Source organism: Lepisma saccharinum, chromosome 4, assembly GCF_977018435.1.
Source record: "Lepisma saccharinum chromosome 4, izLepSacc3.1, whole genome shotgun sequence".
NCBI lineage: Eukaryota > Metazoa > Arthropoda > Insecta > Zygentoma > Lepismatidae > Lepisma > Lepisma saccharinum.
The window spans coordinates 109,277,238-109,299,963 of NC_139232.1; the positions used below are offsets into that span (position 1 = coordinate 109,277,238).

At 41.2% G+C, this 22,726-nt stretch overlaps 1 pseudogene; it reads left to right on the forward strand.

The window, feature by feature from the left end:
• The first annotated feature begins 1,334 nt into the window (after nucleotides 1-1,334).
• LOC145987050 (uncharacterized) lies at nucleotides 1,335-16,982 on the forward strand (annotated as a pseudogene).
• Nucleotides 16,983-22,726: the final 5,744 nt, after the last annotated feature.

A 22,726-nucleotide genomic window follows, 5' to 3' on the forward strand; every position in this document is an offset into this window, starting at 1 on the left:
CATATGCAGGAGATTTGACGGGCACTTTAGTGACGTTTTTTACACTTTAACAAATGTTTGTGAGTTTTTGAGTTGAAGAATGAAAAGGGGGAGAGATTTCTAACGAGTTTATTTATTTCAAAACATATGAAATAAAGATAAGAGAGAGTGTCAGATACAAAATCAGCCTTATCTTCCTGTTGAGTGTTAAAGCTATGAAGTCTGAAACAATGTAGTGTGTTCTAAGCACAGTGGCGTGCCCAAGGAGGGGGTTGGTAGGAGTATAACCCCCCCCCTTTTTGGTCCAGTATTTGTAAAAAAAATATTCAAAGGCAGGAAAATATGGCAAAATGAGGACCGACTACTTAAATATACACATAACCCCTCTTTTTCGAAAATCCTGGGCACGCCACTGTTTACACGCCTGCAGCACAAATGTTGTCGTATGGGTATTCTCGACATTCCTCTTCCGAGCTGATCGCGTACCCCCTTCAAGTCGTTCATGTACCCCTGGGGGTACGCGTACCACAGTTTGAGAACCACTGATCTAGAAAGTTGAACCTTTTCGTTTAAAATTTGGTGAAACGGCCTCTTCCAGAAAATAAATTTTGTTTTGTAGTTCCAAAAGGCTCGTCACTAGGCCTCATTTTATTGCTACTTTTATCAATGAGCCTATGCTCTGATTTAAACCAAGTGCTTGTAAAGATCTTCAAACACAAATAATTAAGTGGAAATTAATCAGAATAAGTTTTAAGATGTACTTGTAAACTTTATTATGCAAATTACCATATTACGGAGGTTGTTCGCTTTATATCCGACAATTTTCGATTCGGTGCTGCCACCTGGCGTATCATGCTGGAACTATGGGTCTGCTGGCGGGAGCAGTGTTGTGTCTGACCTTTTAGGTGCGTGAGTGTAGGTAATGAATGTTATCAAATGGCGCCGAAAATCAACCGGTATTGGGAGGGTTACGTAATGGCCCTTTTCCATGCTAAGTTTTCAGACGTACGCATTGTGAAACAGTGTCGGGAGAACGAAAGCTATTGTGGCCCGTTACACACAACAGGCTCTCCTTGCGAAACATTCACCCACGAAAACCACCAGGAGAAGGGTTGCAAGCCGTGTACGTACACTACCTTTTACCGCGTCACATTGCCGAACGTAAGACGAACTGCAGGAAACTGTATGAAAAGTACCTGGCGGGTTCCAAATGGAAGAAAGTTGTCACAATGGATGAATCATATGTCCATCTCACTGTTGGTGGTCACATTCGGGCGATCACATACCGTGACATTGACGGCAAGGGGCGCAGCAACTTTGTTCGTCAGTTCAGGGAAAGTTTCCCTCCTGGCTTTATGGTTGACGGGATTCGGATATTAGGGTAAGTTGATGATACGCAAAGTGGACAAAAACGTGAAGGTGAATGCCCGATACTTCCAAGACTGACACCTATCTATCGGAGACATATCCCACAATTGTATGAAATGGACGGGAACCAGGTGATGATCCATATGGAGAAGGCTTAGAGTCATACTGCCAGAACATCACTACGTTTTTATCAGGAAATGGCAGAGGAATTAGGAATTCGTGTCATTCATGTGAAAAGCCCAGATGCCAGTCCAATGGATTTTTGCGCATTTGGACTGTTGAAACGACGTCTTCAACATCGCCGTCCGCGCATCCTGGATGGTCTATGGAAAGCTTGCATGGAGGAGTGGGGCATAATTCCCAAGCCCGTCCTGCACCGGAGCTTGCTGCAATGGAAACTGCGATGCCGGGCGATAGTGCACAATGCTAGGGGTCCAATAGAACATGATCGGTGGTGGCGGCGCGGTATCTCTTAAGGTGAATACCCGTCAAAAATGGTCGGATATAAAGCGAACAACCTCTGTAGTCGAAAAGCGCAATTGTTCAATTTTTGATGACTTCTCTATTTTCTTACGGACATATTTGCAAACAGAAATTTGAAAAGAATCTACGAAAATGTTAGGTTATATATTATTTTCTGGAATGTATTATGAAGGGTACTATTTTGTATAAGACTCCTGATGGTCTAAGTTTAGAATGCCGTACTGAAATTTAAGAGCCAATTATCTTCATAAATTCGAATTTGAAGTGAAACCCTTCTTAGATGGCTGTGTATTAAATTCAAAGGAATTGCTATGAATATCATGAATGGTTAACGCAGTTAGGTCTACATGCTGCAAGAAAAAAGTTAAGTCTAATATGGTTATGTACATAAGGTACTGGAGTGGCAAATATATAGTCAATATTTTCCAAGTAACTGGCTTATAAAATACCAAATTGAACAAGAGAAACCAATCACCTTTAACATCTTTATTGTAGCAGATCTTGTTGAAGAGTATAACACTATAGTAAGTTGAAAGGAAAAATGACTGTTCCTTCCCACTTCCGTTAAAAATACCATGCTCGCTTTTAAAGACTTAAGGGCTGTTACATTGTCACCATAAATTACTGTAATATATCAAAATACGGTATGCGCCAAAATATACAGTACTGAAACTCGCGCACCTCGAACGCGCATGTGCGTTTGTCGATGGGGCATAGCTCCAGCCGCTCGTGTTCTCAGTAGTGAAAAGGAAGTTATAACTCGCTAATAATGTGTATGTAGGGTTTCTTTCAGCATAAATAAACTCACAGATGACAGCAATGTAATGTTCGTCTTTTAATTTCAGTACTGTACATTTTGGGGTAAACTGTACATTTATGGTACATACAACTGCAATCATTATCTATCTTTACGCAAGAGAAAATGCAGCATTTTAAGGTATTTTGTTATATGTACCATAAGAAGGTAAAGTTCTCCGTGCACACTGCAACGTGTCGTTAAGGCACATATAGGGGAATAGGGCTCCAAACATTCTCGATCTCGGCAATTTTTGGAAGTGAAGTGATCACCACCACGCTCCTGATATGTACCATATATGCATACCTTAAAGGTTCTCTGCTCCATGGGTCCATGTATCTATTCAAGCGACTTCTTTTCGAAAAACCACACGGGATCTGAATTCTGAAAAAAATTAGTTGTCTTTATAATATCTTCAAGTAGCATGAAGTGAAGGTTTGCTTTTTGGGAGCGTGCAATATATTTCTGGACTCAATTTTAAGTAGGAGAATTTCCTTAGTAGGATTGGTTTGATTGAGTTACTTTATTTTACTTCCCTTTTCTGCCAGTTTTGTTTAATCGCGAAGATGAGGATGAGTGATGATGTTATGAAATTAATAAAAGGATACTCACAAAACAATAGCCAGGTCAGGATTCGAACCTGCGACCTCTGTCATTGTAGCGCGATGTGCTAACCACTCCGCCACGGGGGGCGGCTCCTCAGTGGCAGATAAAGGCACAATACAAATGTGCAAAACACTGTGCATGATAGCCCCTTTCGCTCCTGGTGACTGCCTTTTGGAGCTACTAATGCACCAAACAAGCGCCATCGACTTCAGTCGAACATTGTCGCTTTCCACCGTTGGTTCGAGTGGAGTATTGAGTATGGGGCTCAGGTCCCTAGTTGTTGTTAATTAAGAACTTTATCGCCTCCTGTCGATCTATTCATTTCACAAGATTTTCGGATTCAGCGGAGAAACATCAAAGGCAGGCACGTGACCATCGCTGCGTGGGTCAGGTGGGTTTCGTGTTTACGCGAGTTCTGGAACTTGGTAATTGCAGGTATTGCGCGATACACGTCCGGAGAAAGGGTTGCGGACGGATTCGACGTCAAGTCGAAGCTTGCGCGAATGGAACGTCCGAAAATCGGCCAATTCAATTGGCTCTTTTTTTTTCACCCCCTCCTCGCTCCCTTCCCGTCCAGTGCTCCGGAGGGGTGATTCTGGCGAAGTCGACCAGGCTGATTTCATTTCACTGCTGATTGCTCGCTTGTTATGTCAGGCAAGGGGAGAGAGGCGCGTGGAAAAACAGGGTTAAGATCTGATATTTTTTCCTCCTCCATTTCACTGATCACAATATTGTTACCAATTGTCCGTGGGAGCGGTTTGATCCTTGGGAATAAAAGAACAGCGGTGGGAATTCAGTTCAAGCATGTGGATGAAAAACATGCAATGTTGCCATCCCGGAATGAAAGTTACAAATCTCAGTTTTAATGCACAGCACTGCATGTAAAATTTCCATGGTTGCCAACTCGTATATAATTTTTGTAACTATCGAAAAAAGCGTTCCAAACTGAACTCGCTGAAGCAACGTTTACGACACGTGAACCTGTGTTCCACTCCGATTACTTACGTTAACCGTCACGATGACGGTGAATGGTGATTGGATGAAACTGATGAAGGGATATTTCCACAAAGGAACATCCATGCGCAGGCCGGGACTACACCGAAACCCTCGGTACTAACATCCCGAGTCGGCCACGGAATACATTCCGTGCAGATTATGGTATATTTTGGAGTTTAAGAAACGAAGCTCACATAGTAACAAGAGCATCTCTTGTGCTGAAATTTGACACTAAAACTGGAAATAGTATAGAGTTTAAGATGGGTGAAGGTATTTTTGACACTGATAACTGCTGTAAATTTGGAGCGACTAGACCAGTCCAGTAAATTTCATCTTTATAGGTCTTGCAGTTCTTGAGATAAGAATAGTTGATACGAACGGGCTTATTGATCGTAGACTTCTTAAGAAAAAATCTGGTAGTGTCCGAAAGGTGCACGTCTGTACTTGAAGTGTGTATACTTTGAGAATGGCCTCGTAATTCAGTCCTGAAGCCTTGGACTGGAAGCGAAAATCTTTCGAATTGCACTTCGATTGCAGCGCCAAATACGATCAGTGGATAAAACTAACAATACATTGCTTTTCCCGCGATATAAACACTTGATTTTCACCATAGAAATCACATAGCATTTTAAAAAGTACTTATACTTATATTTCCAGGAATTAGAAGAACTACAACCAACATCTGGCTGATTTTCAACTTTGATAATTTCAAACAAATGAACAACGAGTGCACGAGTCAAGTATTCAAGCCTGCCACCTCGCGTGCTCCATGCTGTGGTCTTGATTGTTCATTTAATTGGTGCTTTCGATCAGCACTATTATGTTTCCAGCTTTAGAACGAAGTAGGTGTGGCCAATAAGTTACCGAAATTTGTATTAATGCGCTCGGTGCCCACTTTCTATTCGCCAGCACTTGCCCCTCCCTCCCAGCGCACGTGTTAGCTTCAGTGTCAGTATTTTCCACAACGTGTCAAAACTAGAGTGACTTTTTAAAATGCAAATATTAGCTTTTAAAATGAACACTGTTGTAAATACGAGAGATGAAGCTGTTGTAGCGGAGTGGATATCTTGGCCTGGGCATGGATGTTCTTTGTGAGTGTTCCTTCATCAATTTCACCATATCATCACTCATCCTCGCGATTAGTGAAGTGTGGCAGAAATGCGAAGTAAAATAAACCAAATGAATTATGGAATAATTTAACCAGCGTAGATAAACTCGTATCCAGGAATAAAAAAACATCCACTTTCCTGCTGATGGCAGCAAGTCCAAAATAGGCTAAAATGTGCCATCCGCGTTTTTGTTCGGCTGTTTTTTTTAATTCGGAGTAACCAGAGAATTTCCTTGCTGGCCGCATAAATGCTTGTTTTTAAGTCACCTGCTCAGAAGTTAACGATTCAACACAACACCGCAATTTTGTTCTCGCCACTTGTTAAATGTTTCAAACGTAGATGCTTTGCAACACTTGCTGCTGAAGCCACATCAGCATTCAACGATACTTACAGCTAATATAAACACTACGCAAAATCTCGAGAACCATCACACGGCAACGGAGCGGAGGACAGGTATTGGAGGGTTCAAGGAAAAGAAAGCTACAAATAGCCGTGTGCTTGAGGGTAAAACAGTGTTTCGGAAGATTCTTGACCACGAGAAGTAGTGTCTCCAACTATTTTCTTTTGTCCCTTATGAATTAGATACAAGAAGTGTGAAGTTGTTATTACGTACACGCGTGTTGGAACATTTATAAAACTTTGTAGTTGCCAAGCTGGCTGTATAGCGATTAGACACAATAAGCTTTGGAATATTACCGAATTGTAACGATGTTTCTAAAAAGGTCGGATAGCAACACTGAATGGCACAGTTTGCCATCTGGAACGCCAAAAACTTGTGTCCCCACCCTCTACAAATTCCTTCTTGGAAGCAGTTGCCAGTGTATGCATCTGGCATTTTTATTTGACAAGCTGGGTGAATTCAGGTTCCTGAAATCTGAGCGTGTTTTATGTGGGAACTAATGTAAAGGAAGCCTAGGTGGATCATTTAATAAATGCTAAAGTAACATTCCGTAGGATTTTAAGCATCACTGGTTGTATTTGCACAAAGCACTTAGGCTTTCTCAAAGGTTTTCCTACAATCGTTTGTAGTGTGTTGATTTGACCTTTCTAGATAAAACGCATGAAGTTGAAAGTAGCGTGTGCGTGTTTGTAGTGTATACATCAACGCATGTGTGTAGAGATTCCCACGTCAGTCACTGTCAGTCGAAATCATGTTTTCTGATTGTGTCTAGTCCGGTGTTTCAGGACTATACTCTACTTAAAATTGCGAATTTGCAACACTGCACAACACAGAGTGACGGACTAGTAGCGGGAATTTCGTTAATTTGAATGAGTGAATGTTACCGTAGGTGCTATACTAAAGAATGGTTATGAATTCATAAGCAAGAATAAGACTAGTCAATGCTTTGAACAGCATACAATGCAGTATAGCTCTAGTTTTGAGACGACATTGAAGGGACTATCTTTCAGGGTGCAGAAGGGACTACTGCCAGAATCCACCAATAGGGCTACACTGGCTTTCTATAAACACGTGCTTTTGTTTACATCCACTTCGTAGTGGAAAAAAATGGACTTTAGGTGACGTCACATCCGACAAGACCGTACTTCAAGACTGGTTTTTGGACCTTTCGGACAGAGCCTCCCTCTCTGTGTCCGTCCTTTGGAGAAAATGAAAATTTCCTTTCTTCAGTTTCCTGTAGGCTATGCAACCCGATGAACGTTAATGCGCAACTGGTTGCCTGAATGGACGGCGTCAAGGATAAGGGAGGAAAGTGACTTTGGTTGTTCAGTTCTTGTCTTGAAGTCTACTTTATGCATATCCAGGACTGGACCTTAAGTTTAAAGTGAGATCCGAACCGAACCGGTATTGAACCCGGGACTCCTCCATGACAAGGCAACGGCGTTACTACTACGCCATCGGGGAAGCCCGATATTCTAAGAATAAGAGAAAGAAGTTACATTTGCTGTGCATTCTCAGAACAAAACGGTCGTGCCTTTTGTACTAGATGACACGACACTCTTCCTATCTTTATAGTGCAAATTCTTAAGTTGATATTAACAATTTTAGTAAGAAGATACCTTATCCTCTAATGGTACAATATGTTCACACATCACTAAGTTGGCAACGCTGCCAACGAGGCCCAAACGTTTATTTGACATGGCACAACACTTTCAAGTCCCTTTACCCACAATCCCTCCCCTCCCGATCGCTGCTCCATCTTCCGGCCTTCCCGCCAACTTCCGAGCACGTACTCCGACTCGCGGCTTTGATGAAGAGAGAGCAATTTGTGCAGTTACAGCCGCTCCAATCAGGCCGCGATTTGACAGCCAAATTCGTCATTAGCCTTCGATATGAAACCGGGCCGCTGCCGGGGATTTCCCGGTTAACCCGCCTCGCAAAACCCACCCGCCGCATTCAATATGGCGGTTTTGTCGTCGCAAATTGAGTTAAGGGAGGGCTCCCGGCGTCGCAAAAAGGGGGGCGGGGCGGGCGCGTGGGCCGGCGACAGATGGGTGGAGAGGCATAAAGGTCCGATAGAACCCCGTCACTGATCTTATTAGAGCTTATCAGCGCGCGTAAAATCGAGTTACCGAGGCATTTAGCGTTTCATAAACAGAGTATTCACTTGAGAGGAGTCTTCATTACGTGCGTTAATAAACGCCAAAACCGGTAATCGCAGTGGGGAGGCTCGTAATGAAAAGCACACGAGGCCCTCCTCTTGCTTTCTCCCAGTGCGGCAGGGTTGCCAGTGCATGGCAAAAAATCATACCGAGCCTTCAGGTACGAAAGCCAAGAAAATCGCTTTTGCACCAGCCACAATTCGCTGCGAGATTTTAAATTGTCACAGCTGACGCTAATGGAAATGTCTCCTACGCGTTCAAATTTATGCTTTTCAAAGGTGTCATATGGATTGAAATATTTTTTTTTTGGGTGAGTCAACACTTGGGTTATTTACACCCATCACATTAAACGCGACACAGCCCCTTACCGTAAATAAAATCAACACTTGTCTCTCACCAGGACTACAATCTCCTTACCCATGTTAATAGCTGCGTCTGTAAAGAGCCTCAGAACAAAAAAACCCTACAGAGGATTTGATTGGCCGTGGGTCCAGACGCCAGAGCCTAGTTGGCCTGCAAGACTACAGCCACCAAGGTGGCAGATTTCGCTCAACTGTAATACCAGACAAGTTATCCAATGCATCTACCTGCTACGGAACTTTGAGCTCGATTAGATTTGTTATTTGCTGTCGCTTTTCTTCCACCTTTGGATATTCGCGACGATGAGGATTAGTGATATGATTAAATTTATGAAGGGACACCCACAAAGAATACCCATTCCCAAGACTGGATTCGAATCCGGAACCCCCGGGATCGTAATGCGCTGTGATAATCACTCAGCCACGGATATGGGCAGCTTTGGTGGACACCAGGCCATGAATATTGACATACTCCTAGATGTCGTTGCCGATGGAAATGGCAGAGTAGCCTGTCAGGGTTGCATAAGCGCTCGGCGAGGAACAGAACGGCCATCCTGATATCTTACAGCGTCACAAAACAGTGCGAGAATGGCTGGAGTGCCAAGATCATAAGTGTGTTCCTGAAGACACGACACGTTATCAGACACTGCAGTTGGCGCGAGTGTGCTTTTCAACGTCACGAGGCAATCGCCCTGGAGCCTAGAAGACGAGAAGTGACCTGACGTTTCACGAATCCGAGGAGTGTCCCGATCGGCCAGCGCACAAACTAGGAACGATCCCCAATAATCGACGATGCTCGTCACGTGCCGACGGAAAGAGAAGACCTGGACGTTCCATCTAGACCTGTCCTGTCCAAAACTTGTAACCGGCTGCCCTTAGGGCCGCTATAGACGGAAGCATAACCCTTAGCATTTTTGCTAACATAAATGCTTCCAAAAACCTTATAGTTGTTTCTTTTTACAGGAGACAATACTTTACACAGAAGCATTTGCTACAACATTCCTATTAACATTTGCGATTGCGATGCGAAGTGTGAAGAAAATGTTTGATAATATATACAGCACGAAAGGCATACGAGATGAGCCAGCGCCCGGTGTTTCCAATTGAAACAACTATTGTATTCTTCCATACATGCAAACGAGATTCCTCTCGATTGAATATTTATCGGCTCTTAAAAATGTGAAGTGATAAATTGTTTACATCTTACTCGGCGGCCATTACACCTGCACTCGTGACCTAGAGCTCGCTTCTGATTGGTTATGCTACGGAAATAGGATCGATAACACCCTTGAGAAATGTCATGAGATATGCTATGGCATCTCAAATGCCATGAGATTTTGCACTTTACGCGATAGGATTTCGGTCATGGCGCAATTGTTAAGGAAAACGATTTTGACTAAAGGGGGCCTTAGAGTGGGTAAATGGTGGCTACGAGAATTTTTATGCACCTGCACTGTCCGCCACTGACCAAATTTATTAAATATTGAATATCGTCTTGCCCAGGGACACACACCACACAATCGAGATATGCATTTTTTTCGACAGGTAAGCCAGATTTCTCTGTATGTATCGCTATGATTTAACAATTTACCATAAGCACAATTTCAATCTTGTAGCTCAAACTTAACCAATTCATCTACAAGATTTTTATATTTTCAGCAAGTTCTTCATCTCAGAGTTTGGCTTTACAAGGTGAAAACTCCAAAAGTTCCGAAACCTGACAAATTTTACTAGAGTGACAAGTTGAAAGGTACTGGCAACACCACCGCAAGAGTTGCCACGGGAGACAGTAAGTTGCGCGAGCCGCCAGTAGAGGCGCTGCGGGCGGTCTATTCCCACTGAAAGCCCGGTTCCGAGAGAACGAGAGATATTGGATGCAAGAGGGGGAGGGGAGAAGCGACCGAGGAGAGGAGAGGTGGAAGCAGGAGATTATTAAAACCTTAATGACAAGAGAACTCGAGGTGGAAGCTCACCTGACAATACAGCTAACTTCCATCTTCGCCAGCGTGTCAGAGGGTACGGAGAAAAATACAAAGGGCGGGATTTGAGGGTGGAAGGGGGTGGGGGAAGGGATGAATGATCCTGTAACTATATTAAAGCTCGAATAATGATCCCGTTGAGGAACCCAGTAGCTGCAAAGCGAGGGAACCAATAAACGTCGTCTGTTGTATGGTGCCGCGCAGGTCCGCTTTGTGACCAATTTTGCACGTATATTTAGACAGCCCCCCCACCTTCTCCGATTTGCACCAAAATTGTGCCAAACGTTAGTGCATCGTTTGTGCACGAATGTGCACGCAAAAATTTCGTTTGTGCACAAACGGAAAACACCAAAATTAGCAAGTCAATTTGGGGGGGCTGTCTAAATGTCAGCCCCCACACCGTCTCTGATTTTCACTAAAATGGTGCCAAACGTTAGTGCATCGTTTGTGCACGAATGTGCACGCAAAAATTTCGTTTGTGCACAAGGGGAAATCCGAGATATTAACACCTTAACTTTTGGGGTCAGCCCCCCCACCTTCTCCGATTTGCACCAAAATGGTGCCAAACGTTAGTGCATCGTTTGTGCACGAATGTGCACGCAAAAAATTCGTTTGTGCACAAGGGGAAATCCGAGATATTAACACCTTAACTTTTGGGGTCAGCCCCCCCACCTTCTCCGATTTGCACCAAAATGGTGCCAAACGTTAGTGCATCGTTTGTGCACGAATGTGCACACAAAAATTTCGTTTGTGCACAAGGGGAAATCCGAGATATTAACACCTTAACGTTTGTGGTCAGCCTCCCACCTTCTCCGATTTTCACCAAAATGGTGCCAAAAGTTAGTGCATCGTTTGTGACTTTGCGTACATCTATTCTATCTCATGTGTGCGATATGGAATACATGTGCAATGGGATTCATATGTATTACCGTGAAAATTGTCCATCACCATTTTGGTGCAATTTATTCGAGGCAATAAGAGCTTCAAGAAGTTTAAAAAAAAGTCCAAACAAACTGTTGACAACTTCTGCACGAGCACACACAATAATTCATTGCTTAAAATCACATAAGATATAAGATAAAAATTAATGAAGATGGTTATGGACAATTTGCACGGTTATATTCTTGGTACACTGTACCACGATATCTTTTCTCTTACGCCGGGCCCTTTTCTACCTGTTCAAGGGGCTCCGGTGCCCACCCAGCGTCGTGTAAAGTGGAGGGAACTCTGTAGGGTAAAGGCAGCTAGGGGCGTGGTGCTGATGACATCACCCCCACGTTCGACCGTGATCCACACCCCCTATACGTCTTCACGGCGTCGTGAAAAACACAGGAGGGGCACTTTACTTTTATTTCACTTTTTTGCCACGTGCTTTGTCCAGAATTTCATCTTTATTGCAATATACTGTACTGGCTAAATTAATAATTATTGACAATAAGCACAGGCACTGTAAAAAGTGAGAAATAATCATGTGACACGTGCATCCCCCTCCACTTCCCTCGTACACTAGAAAAGACTAAACACGCACAAGTGATAATATGGGTACACCCGTGATAAATGGCTGACTCCATAAGTGTCTGCTTAATCGCAGAGAAAGACAGACGACGTCATGCAAAACTAAAAGTTGACGCCACAGGCATTCGTAAAATTACAACATGAAACACACTCCACCTTTTCTAATAGCGGTGGTGCAGGGAGGAGGGGTGGAGGATCTGCGCGTGTAACAGTTCAAGTGATCACGTTGTTTAATTTTTAACTTTGCCCATAATAATCGTCACCAATTCTTAATTTATCCAGTACGCTACTGCGACGATGCACGGTATTTCGAACGAAGCATGTGGCAACATGGCATTTTCTGCTTCCATTAAAACTCGTACAAATATACAACCTCCACGGTGAACCAAAGTTGAAAATTCAATCACTTTAGAAGAGTGGTGGAGACTGGATTCCAAAACCGGGATACAAGATGACAAAACTGGGGGGCAAAGACAGTATATTTCCCTTTTTAGATGAGGTTTAACATAGTGCGGGGGCAAAGGTGGCAAAATGTGGCGGAAGTCAATTGCACCCCTCAACCCCCTAATCGCCGCCACTGCTTTAGACTGAAAACAATATATTTCCGAACGACACGTTTTCCGTCCTTACATTTATCGCTTTCTGCACCGGACTTTTGAATCACCGTGTGTATCAAGAACTGATACCGTGATGTGGAGTTATTAGGCATACAGGTGTCTTACGAAACAGCTACTTCAGGAGCAAAAGGAACAAGATTTTCCTTTCATCTACTTTGCAAATTATTAAAATAATGCGCAAAAGAAAATCAAGTGGCTCTAAGACAAAGTGATCGACACTATCTTATATAAATTATCTTTTTACTCGGTCTGAGCTCACCTTACATCGACAACCGTTCCATTCGTCCCCTGTAGCTGCAAAACAGATCGCATAGAACAAATAAACAATATAGGTTAACTTACAAATCACAGTTATAAAGAATATTAAAAAGAAGAAAAAAAAGGTAAAGTGCCGCCTTGTGCTTAGCACCACGCCATGAAGGCGTAGCTATAGGGGGTGTGGGGGTAACACCTCACTTTCTTGACCGGTCGTGACTAGGGATGATGTGATCAGCATCACGCCCCTGACCGCTATACCCCCAGGGTTTCCCCCTGGTACCTAAGTCATTCGATGCTGGGTGGTCGCCGGGGCCGCTTCCAACGTTAGAAACGTTTCGAGATTTGAACCGACCGGGGATCGAACCCGGGACCTTTAGCTTGGTAGAATAAAGAATATTAACCAGGAGGAATTCAAATAAGTCATTCATCCCTCGCCCCCACAAACACAAAGGTGAAGGGGCTGACCCCAAAAGTTAAGGTGTTAATATCTCGGGTTTCCCCTTGTGCACAAACGAAATTTTTGCGTGCACAAACGATGCACTAACTTTTGGTACCATTTTAGTGAAAATCGGAGAAGGTGGGGGGGCTCACCCCAAAAGTTAAGGTGTTAATATCTCGGATTTCCCCTTGTGCACAAACGAAATTTTTGCGTGCACATTCGTGCACAAACGATGCACTAACGTTTGGCACCATTTTAGTGAAAATCGGAGAAGGTGGGGAGGCTGACCCCAAAAGTTAAAGTGTTAATATCTCGGATTTCCCTTTGTGCACAAACGAAATTTTTGCGTGCACATTCGTGCACAAACGATGCACTAACGTTTGGCACCATTTTGGTGAAAATCGGAGAAGGTGGGGGGGCTGTCTAAATATATGTCAATTTTGCACATCGTCTTTTGTCAACGGTGTCTCTTGCAAACTTGAATGACCAAACGGTGAGGAAATCTTCTAGAAAAGCATTCCAAAACTGGTGTATATTTAAGTGATGAGTTAGTTACTTTTCCGAGTAATGAAAGCGTTAATTTGTTAATATTTTGGAAACTCGAAACTGTAACTCACTTTTGCTAAAAATATACTAACTAACTAACTCTCTAGCCTTCTTAAACCCGAAGGTTCATGGCTGCAGCAACACAGGCCTTCCATCTTTCCCTATCTTGAGCAAGATCTATATACTCTTTTCCATCCCTACCGATTTCCCTTAGGTCTCCTCATCCCTTTTAGGTCCAAAGATTTTCCTAAGAACCTTATTTTCAAATACTCTCAATCTATGTTCCTCTTTCAATGTAAGGGACCAATTTTTTGCATCCATATAATACTACAGGCAAAATTACTGTTTTGTATATTTTAACTTTTAGTTTCTTAGATATTAAACGAGAAGACAAAAGTTTATGAAGAGAGAAGTAACATGCATTTCCTGAATTAAGCCTACTTATTATTTCCTCTTTAATATAATTTTCATTTGTTAATATTACTCCTAAGTATTTAAATCTGGAAACTGGTTCAAAAGAGTTGTTATTAATAATTAGATTTTGATTATTACCCAACACTTGGTTTCGGCCTGTAAGCATATATTTAGTTTTCTCTTTGTTAACTTCCAAACCTATCTCTTTAGCAGTTTTGAAAAATATATATATATATTTTTTATAGAAACAAATAACCCTAACTTACCCGAGTAAGGACGAAAGAGGGTACTAGAACCGCCACTTTTTAGATTTTTCAACTGTAAACATTTTTATAAAGAATTGAAAAAATACACTGTTTCTGTATTACTTTTGTTCACAAAATCAAAAAGGTAGGAGTCAAATACACATAGTGGGCCTACCAGTCAAGCCCCTTGTGATGTGTGTTCCGGCAAGATGCTGTCAGTGAAGGGGTACAATTGGTTGGTAATGATAGCAATTTTTGTAACTATAATTATATTACTATATAACTGTATCTATGTAAACAAAAAGAGCATAGATGCAAAATGAATGATTTTTTTTATAGATTTAGTGAATGATAAAACATATGTGCGACACTCACTGGGCAATTCTATATAATTATTACTGCATGTATGTAAACAACAAATGAAGCAGTAATTCAATATCAATTTTTTTTTTAATTTTAGTGCGAGAAAAGTGTGGGCCTCTTGAGCCCCCCCCCTCGTCTGAAAGCAACAGGGACAAATATGACGAAACAAACGTTCTGGACAGCCCAAAATCACAACAAGAATGGAAGATAAACATATTATCGTCATGAGCAAGGGAAATCGAAGACTTCCAGCAACTGCAATTGTAGAAGATATAAACAGAATTAGAAAAACTCCGATTTCGGTTGATACGGTTAAGAGGCGAATGCGTAGCGTAGGTTTAAATGGTCGAATATCCTTTCGAAAACCTTTCTTGTGGTCTCAAAATAAAGTGAAACGTCTGAAGTGGGCCGACACATCAAACATGGACATTAAGACAGTGGAACAAAGTGTTATGGACTGATGAATCGAAGTTTGAATTGTTTGGAACAGAAAGACGATTATACATTCGAAGAAGGGTCGGAGAACGAATGCTTGACAGTTGTTTGAGTCACACTACTAAACATGGAGGAGGTAATGTCATGGTCTGGGGTGGTTTTGGAGGAGGAGAAGTTGGAGATTTGGTGCAAATAAAGTCAACTATGGACAAAAACATGTACCATAATATCTCAGTACGTCATGCAGTGCCATCTGGAACGAAGACTATTGGAAAGGGATTTATATTTCAAAAGGACAATGACCCAAAACACACGTCCAAACTATGTACGAACTATTTAAAAACAAAGGAGAGGCAAAAAATTCTCAAAGTGATGTTATGGCCTCCACAATCACCCGATGTCAACCCGATTGAAAAACTGTGGGACGAGTTGGATAGAAATGTTCGTATGATGGCTCCAACGAATCTTCAAAGTTTGTGGTCGTGTTTAGAAGATGCCTGGAAAAAATATTGGACACGAAACACTGCAAAATTTAGTGTCTCGAATGCCGAAGTTATGTCAAGCTGTGATACGTGCTAAAGGGGTCCTATCGATAAGAGAAAAATATAAGTTTATTTACGTTGTTTATGTTAACTAATGAACCTCTACGTTTCTACTTTGTTCAAATGTGATATAATATAACATTTCAAATAAAGTTTATCTTATTTTTCGATATATTTGGTTCATTTTTGACAGTTATTACCTTTGGGCAAATACTTTTGCACGCTAGTGTATATACAGGGTGCATAGGCTATTTGAGGACACCACATTTTCAATGTATAAAAACCTTATACCTTATTAATGTGTCGTTTTTGTTGCAGATATGCAAGGACAGAACCTATATTAACTCAAGAAATGAAAAGAAGCGCTGTGATTGTGGCCTTACATGAAAAACAGAAGGATTTAGAAATTGCTAGGTTCCTGAATGTTGTCAGATAATTTGTCCATAAAGTTCGGAAAGAGTTGGAAGACTCCGGTTGGAATGTTTCAAGAGTTTTGAAGCGAAAAAGGCATTCTCGACTTTCTGACATTATCAGGACACCAGAATTTGTCCGAAATGTTCAGGAAATTATCAATGATACCCCCGGAAAGTCAAGGAAGGCCATTGCAAAGGAACTCAAGGTGTCAGAGGGCACAAATCGAACATTGGTTCATGAAGACATTCGATACAAGTCGTATGCGATGAGGAAAGGTCAATTCATGTCTGCAAAAACAAAAGAGAATCGTCTGATCCGTGCACAACGGTTACTCACCAAAGTCAAAAACCCTGAGGAACATGGCATGCTGTGGTTTTTCTCTGATGAGAAAAACTTTGATCAAGACCAAAAGGTCAATCGCCGAAATGACAGATGGTTATGTAAGGATTCTTCTGAAGTTCCCAGAGTTATGCATACCAAGTTTCCAGCAACTGTGATGGTTTTAGGAGTTGTGAGTAACGAAGGACATGTCATGCCATTCCACTTCTTTCCATAGGGTCTTTGAGTTAATGCTACAGCCTATATTGAGGTTCTGCAGAGTGTTGTTAAGGCCTGGATAGACAGTGTAAGCAATTGCAGGCCTTACGTATTTCAACAGGACATACTGCTCCTTCTCATAAGGCTCACATTACCGAAGAATGGATGTCAGACAATCTCCATGACCATGTCAGCTTGTGGCCCCCTAACTCTCCAGATCTTAATCTCTTGGACTATTATGTGTGGAGCGTTGTTGAAAGAGAGACTAATAAACATCCACACAACACCAAAGAATCATTGAAGGTAGTCATTGTCAAGGTGATGTCGGAGATAAACAAAGACCACTTGATTCAGGCCTGTCAACGCTTTCGGTCCCGTCTCGAGAAAGTTATTGAGGCTGAAGGCGATTTTATAGAATAAACTTATTCAGAAGCCTTTGCTTCTCATGTGAACCAATTTTCATGAAAATATATTTGGTTTTGGACGAGATATGGTTATTTTTCAAAATTTACGTAAATGTCCTCAATTAGCCTATGCACCCTGTTTATATATATATTGTTTTACATTCATACATAAACACAAACACACTTATATTTGTCTTGCATTCTCGTTTTACTTTTATTGTCCATATATTGGTGTCGATCTGTTAATGTATTTTGAAATATGTGTGTTTTCAATATTATCCTTAGTAAAGAATGTTTGAAGTAGAAACAAATTGTTTGTCTGTTGCTGCTATAACAAAAACTCCCCCTCCCTGGAAATTTTTGATGGGGAGGATTTTTGAGCCAAGATTGTTGGTGGGGGAGTACATCCGCGTCCCTCTACCACCCCCCCCCCCCCCCAGGATTTCGCACCCTGCCCGGCAATGATCACTACTGGGACTTAGATAAACATTTTAATAGTTGGCGATGTAAACACACTAGAATTGCATTCCCAAGCATTCTAGGCTTTTCCTCAACCTCCGGTGCAATGGGGAAAAATCATATAACTTAGAATAGTCAGCCCATATCGCCTTGTTGCTATGAAAAAAGTGGCCCGAAACGACAAACATTGAAAATATGAGCAAGAAAGAACGAGCTTCATTTCCAATATTAAAAAAAGAGAACTGTTGGAATGGAAAAAAAAAGGGGGTGCGTGAAATGAAAAGCATTTCGAATCCTGTTTCACAGTTCTCGCATATAGAGTCTAGATATTAAACCTACAATATCTCCGTCACTTTGCAATTCTCTTAGCATGGGTTCCCTTGTAAAAAGGTAAGGTAAGTGGGCGCAAGCTAGTCACACATAACTCTCTTCTCTCCCCCCCCCCCTCTCTGAGCCATTCGACATTTTTTCCCTCTCGCCTTGTGCTTTGTGGACTTCGCTTACTGCCAGCAGGTGGCACTGATATTGCCTTGCGTGGAATTCGAGGAGAACGCCATTTTCGCCTTTGTCGAGCGACAGTTCTTCGAACGAAAAAGCGTTTGGAATTTCCTGTGCAACTAGGGGAAAAAAAGGGAATCGCTCGAAATTCCAATTAGATCTTTTTCTTCTTCCCAGAATGACGTCGAAGATCTTTTAATATAGTTCATGGAAGATATAAAGCATACAAGGATTACATGGTACCAGTACACTGTCGCAGGTGACATTCTCAATTCCGGGGAACAGGAAATTTCGACCATCAGATGACCCGTCGAAGTTTACACTCAAAAACAGTTTTCAAACCCTTTTCACCGACAACCTCGCAAGATGTGTGTCCCAGTCACAAACACTGCTTCAGACAAACCACCTCCTGTATACATCTACGGGGTTGAAAGTAAGTCTGATTTTGATTCGCGCAGAACGTCTTCAAACCAAAGTATCAGTGTATCATATCTCGACATCTATCAAAATTAATTTGCCAGCGCATTGATAGCAATGAACCAACATCATTCCTGAGCCAGAACTAGTAACCACAATATTGGGATATAAAAGGAGGGTATTAACTGTGCTAAATAGTTTCTCCAAGCTTCAAACTAATCCCACAATCAATTCCAGCCTTCTAAAGCACTTCCAAATATTTATATAAAACTTGAGAAAAATCGTTAAACATTCGGAACAGTTACCGCTGTTAATGCACATCTGTCTGACGATCCCCATACTCCCTAAGTAACTGCGGTGGTCTTTTACATTCAGTGGTTGTTACGTTAAGGCAGTGAATGCAATATATAGTTCCTTAAAAGAGAAATAGGCAAATCTAAACATTATTGTTTACGGAGCACAATCAAAAACGTACGTTTTCGTAACCTACTCTCTGCCCACTATAAGAAGTAAGTCAAAGTAAATACAAGTGGATAATCAGTGGCGGTGATTGGGTTCCAAAACTGGGGAGGGCAAGAACAGTTTACTTGACCTTAATACATAAGGTTTAGCATAGTACGGGAGCAAAAGTGGCAAAAAAATGGGGGGCAACTGCCCCCTAAATATTCCAATGACAGATATGCAGGAATCTTGCGCGTAGGAATATGGTGCATGTGATAAAGCCATACCACTCTACGTATCTGCAACATAGAAATTATGAGATCTTATATTATGAGCTGTACAGCTTCGACTAATATTACTCGTAGGCACAGCAATACCAGACTAATATATAGGAAAGAAATTTCTTTGAAGTCAAGTTGTTTTGTTTACATTAACGGGGTTGATGAATGACCGTACATCCTCGAAAATTTCAATCTGTTTCTATTTAATCGAGAGATTTCAGTGTTTAACGTAAAGATGCGACAACCACAAATAACAAGAATTTTTTAGCCCCGAAGTGTGACCAGTACTCGTTGAATTCGTTTCGTAGAACAGTTACACTGCTTTTTTTAAAACTAAATTTCATTCTATGCGTGCACAAAAGCAAACAATACACTACATTTCAACAATAATAAATAGGGCCCGGATTTATAAGCACAATCAAACAGTAAAATAAGCAAGTTAGTAAACACAAAAAATGAAAAAATAAGCATAAATACAGGAAAATCTGAAAAAAACATTTGTTTATTAGATCTCTTATCTTCTTCAAAGCTGTTACAGTATGTAAGGAAGGTCATCCTGAGATTTTCTTGTGTGAAGCTCCTGCGTCTGTCAGTGAAGAATGATTTGTACAGTGAAAATGTTCTTTCCACGTAGCATGACATCACAGGCGCATGTGAAAAACACCACAGTTCTTCTTCGGTGAATTCCTCTTCAATGTCTGTTTCTTCACCAGAAATATTTTTATAAATTTGACAGTGTTTTGTAACCGGGATTTTTCAGTAATACCTGACTGAGCTTGTCGAACACAATTTTAGCAACAGCGTGAGTTTCTGAAGACAACGTTACTGAAATTTCATCAATGAGAGAAAGCGAATGTTGCAATGGATTATTTCGAGCTTTCAACTGCGTTATAATATCAGGTAATTTGGAAAAATGATTTTGGATGTACTGTATCTTTTCTTGGATGCCGTTTCTCCCGTGCGGCTATTTAGAAGCATTGATCTCGTCATCCCAATGCCGCCGTGTGATTGAAATACGATTGAAATATGACAGATTTGGGTAAATATGCTATTTTAAACCAAAATCATAAAATAAGCAAGCATAACCGTTTCCTGCAGAAATAAGCATTTATAAGCACTTTCAATAGCTCATCAAGGTATGTAATACGAAGTATAACCTTTCTCCTTACCATTAGAAGTCTGGAAAAGAATATGCATTTCGCTTAATAAACGTAGACTAATACTTCCAACGTAACAAAAAAAATGTAAATTACATTTCACGAAAATTGATCCTAATCCATGTAAATAAAATGAATCAATATGAAATTATTGCTTTTAATTGTATTAAGGTTTAAGGTTTGTGAATGTATATAATTTGCATATTTCACCAACAAAAATTATTAGCATCTGTAGCCTGTATGTTTGACAGACACATGATGTCAAACTTTGCTACAGCTTAAAAGTGCTACACACGTAAAAAAGGTTTTCGTCGATGCTCTTCATGCATTTAGACTATGTCGTCATACTAAAGCTTTTTTAAAATTTGTTAGCAGATGCCACTAAGTACTTCATAATTCTATGAAATCGACTCGTTATGATGATTCTAACCCAATCGAATGTCTAAAACCGGTAAAAATCTAGTATTCCCCGGACACCTATAACTTCTTCGTTTTGTCAATTTTTGACATTTGTACTTACCTATCTGCTTCGCGGAACATTCTTTAAGGTGTATTCCCTTTTTTTTTTTTTTTTTTTTTTGCCCAACCCTGTGGCCGAGTGGTTAACACATCGAGCTGCGACACCAAGGGTCCTGGGTTCGAATCCCGCTCGGGCTTGGTTGTTTGTGAATGTCCATTCATCAATTTCATCATTTCATCACTCATCCCCATCTTCGCAAATTAGCCAAGAGGCACAAAACGCGAAGTAAAATAAACTAAATCAATCAATCACGTTTTTTTTATCAAATTAATTGCAATTTTTCACATTACGAGTACTTCTTTCTCGTAGTCTTTTCGCTTGCCTGAGACACAATATGGCGCGTACACCTTCCTACATAATCGCGCGTCGTGCTTGTGTTTTGTCGATTTTCAATCGTTATGCAGTGTTTTACGAAGAAAATTGTAATGTTTCGTGGCGCCATCCGTGAATAATTTTTGGGGCTATCCGTCCCGGAATCGGTGGGAAATTTAAACTAAAAAAATATTTTGGTTTCAAATTTTTTATTCCAAATTTCCCACCGATTCTGGGCTCCGCCCCTGGGGTAATTGACCTACCGCCCCCTACCGCTACCCCGCATCCGCTCCGGCTACCTATATAGAGTCCCTGTTAAAGGCATGTTAGAAATTTGCCGGAGTCACCTGCCCCCAAATGAGCCCCAAACTTTTAAATTTGAAAACACCCGGTACGAATTTCACCACGCATCCACGACAGGTCATGTTTCTAACTTTCGTTGCAAACACAGACAGTTCGAAACACTGGATACCCAATGAAAATGAACAAAACACAATCACGACGCATGATGATGTACGAAGGTGTACGTGCCAAACGCTATTGTCCGTCGGAGAATTAATTTTCAACAAAGAACATGAATTTCCGCTATGAAACATTCCCACATCACACAAAACACCTTCCACATGTTAAACAATGCTACAGGAACTTATTACCGTAAGTAGTTTCTTCTGTAAAAATGAAGAAATCTGTCCGGGGAATATCAGACTAGTATCAAAAAATCTTCCCTTTCCATTGCGAAAACGAAACAAGTAACATAAACTAATCGAATATGCAGAAAGCAATATTTCTAAAGTTCTTACGTACCTTAGGAAATTGCACAATAGTCGTGCCGCTTGTTCACACTCCTAGCTCGTGTTCAGCTTAACAGAGCGAGACGTACACCTGATTGAGTGCAAATCGTCGATTCCATTTCAACTTCGCATTGCTTTGGCGAGAAGGTTCCATTACAGGCAGCTTGCTTGAAATGGCGACGACAATCAACAAATCCAACCAGACAAGGGTAAGCGAGAAACACTTTTAACAACCAGTTCCTTCCTTGTACCATTTCTCTTGAACTTGCAAGACAAACGCTGATGTCTGTCTGCATTAGCAAACTGCACAACATTTCTAACACCGACCGTGCATTGCCCCACACTGACTACATTCACGTTCTGCTGTAAAAGACTGACTAGAGGGCGCACCTTGCTGAACTTCAGAATAGTCAGTGGTGCCATCTATGGAGTGGTTTTGTCATTTTTGTATCGTGTTCATATGCAGGAAAATAATTGAGTAATTACAGTCATATTTATCTTACCAATATAGTATTCTGGTTTGTTGGTTTCACAGTGTATTATGTTACCATCTCATGAATAATGGATAAATATTCTGGTTAAAATTTGGTCATTCTGTGGTCTTGCTGAAGGTGTAGTGATAACATTGTCGCGCTTGAAAACAAGGGCTCTCGGTTAGATTCCCAATTGAACAGTGTTGCCACATGAAAGGAAACAGGAACCATACAACTAAGTGCCTCCACCGGGTATCAATCCGAAACTCCTTGGTTACATGGCGACAACGTTACCACTACGCCATCGTGAAGGTGTCTAAAATTATTTGATTTGATTTTGTTATTTGGCGTCGCTTTTCTGCTACTTTTGGCTAATTGCAACCACGCGAATGAATGATTATATGATGAAAT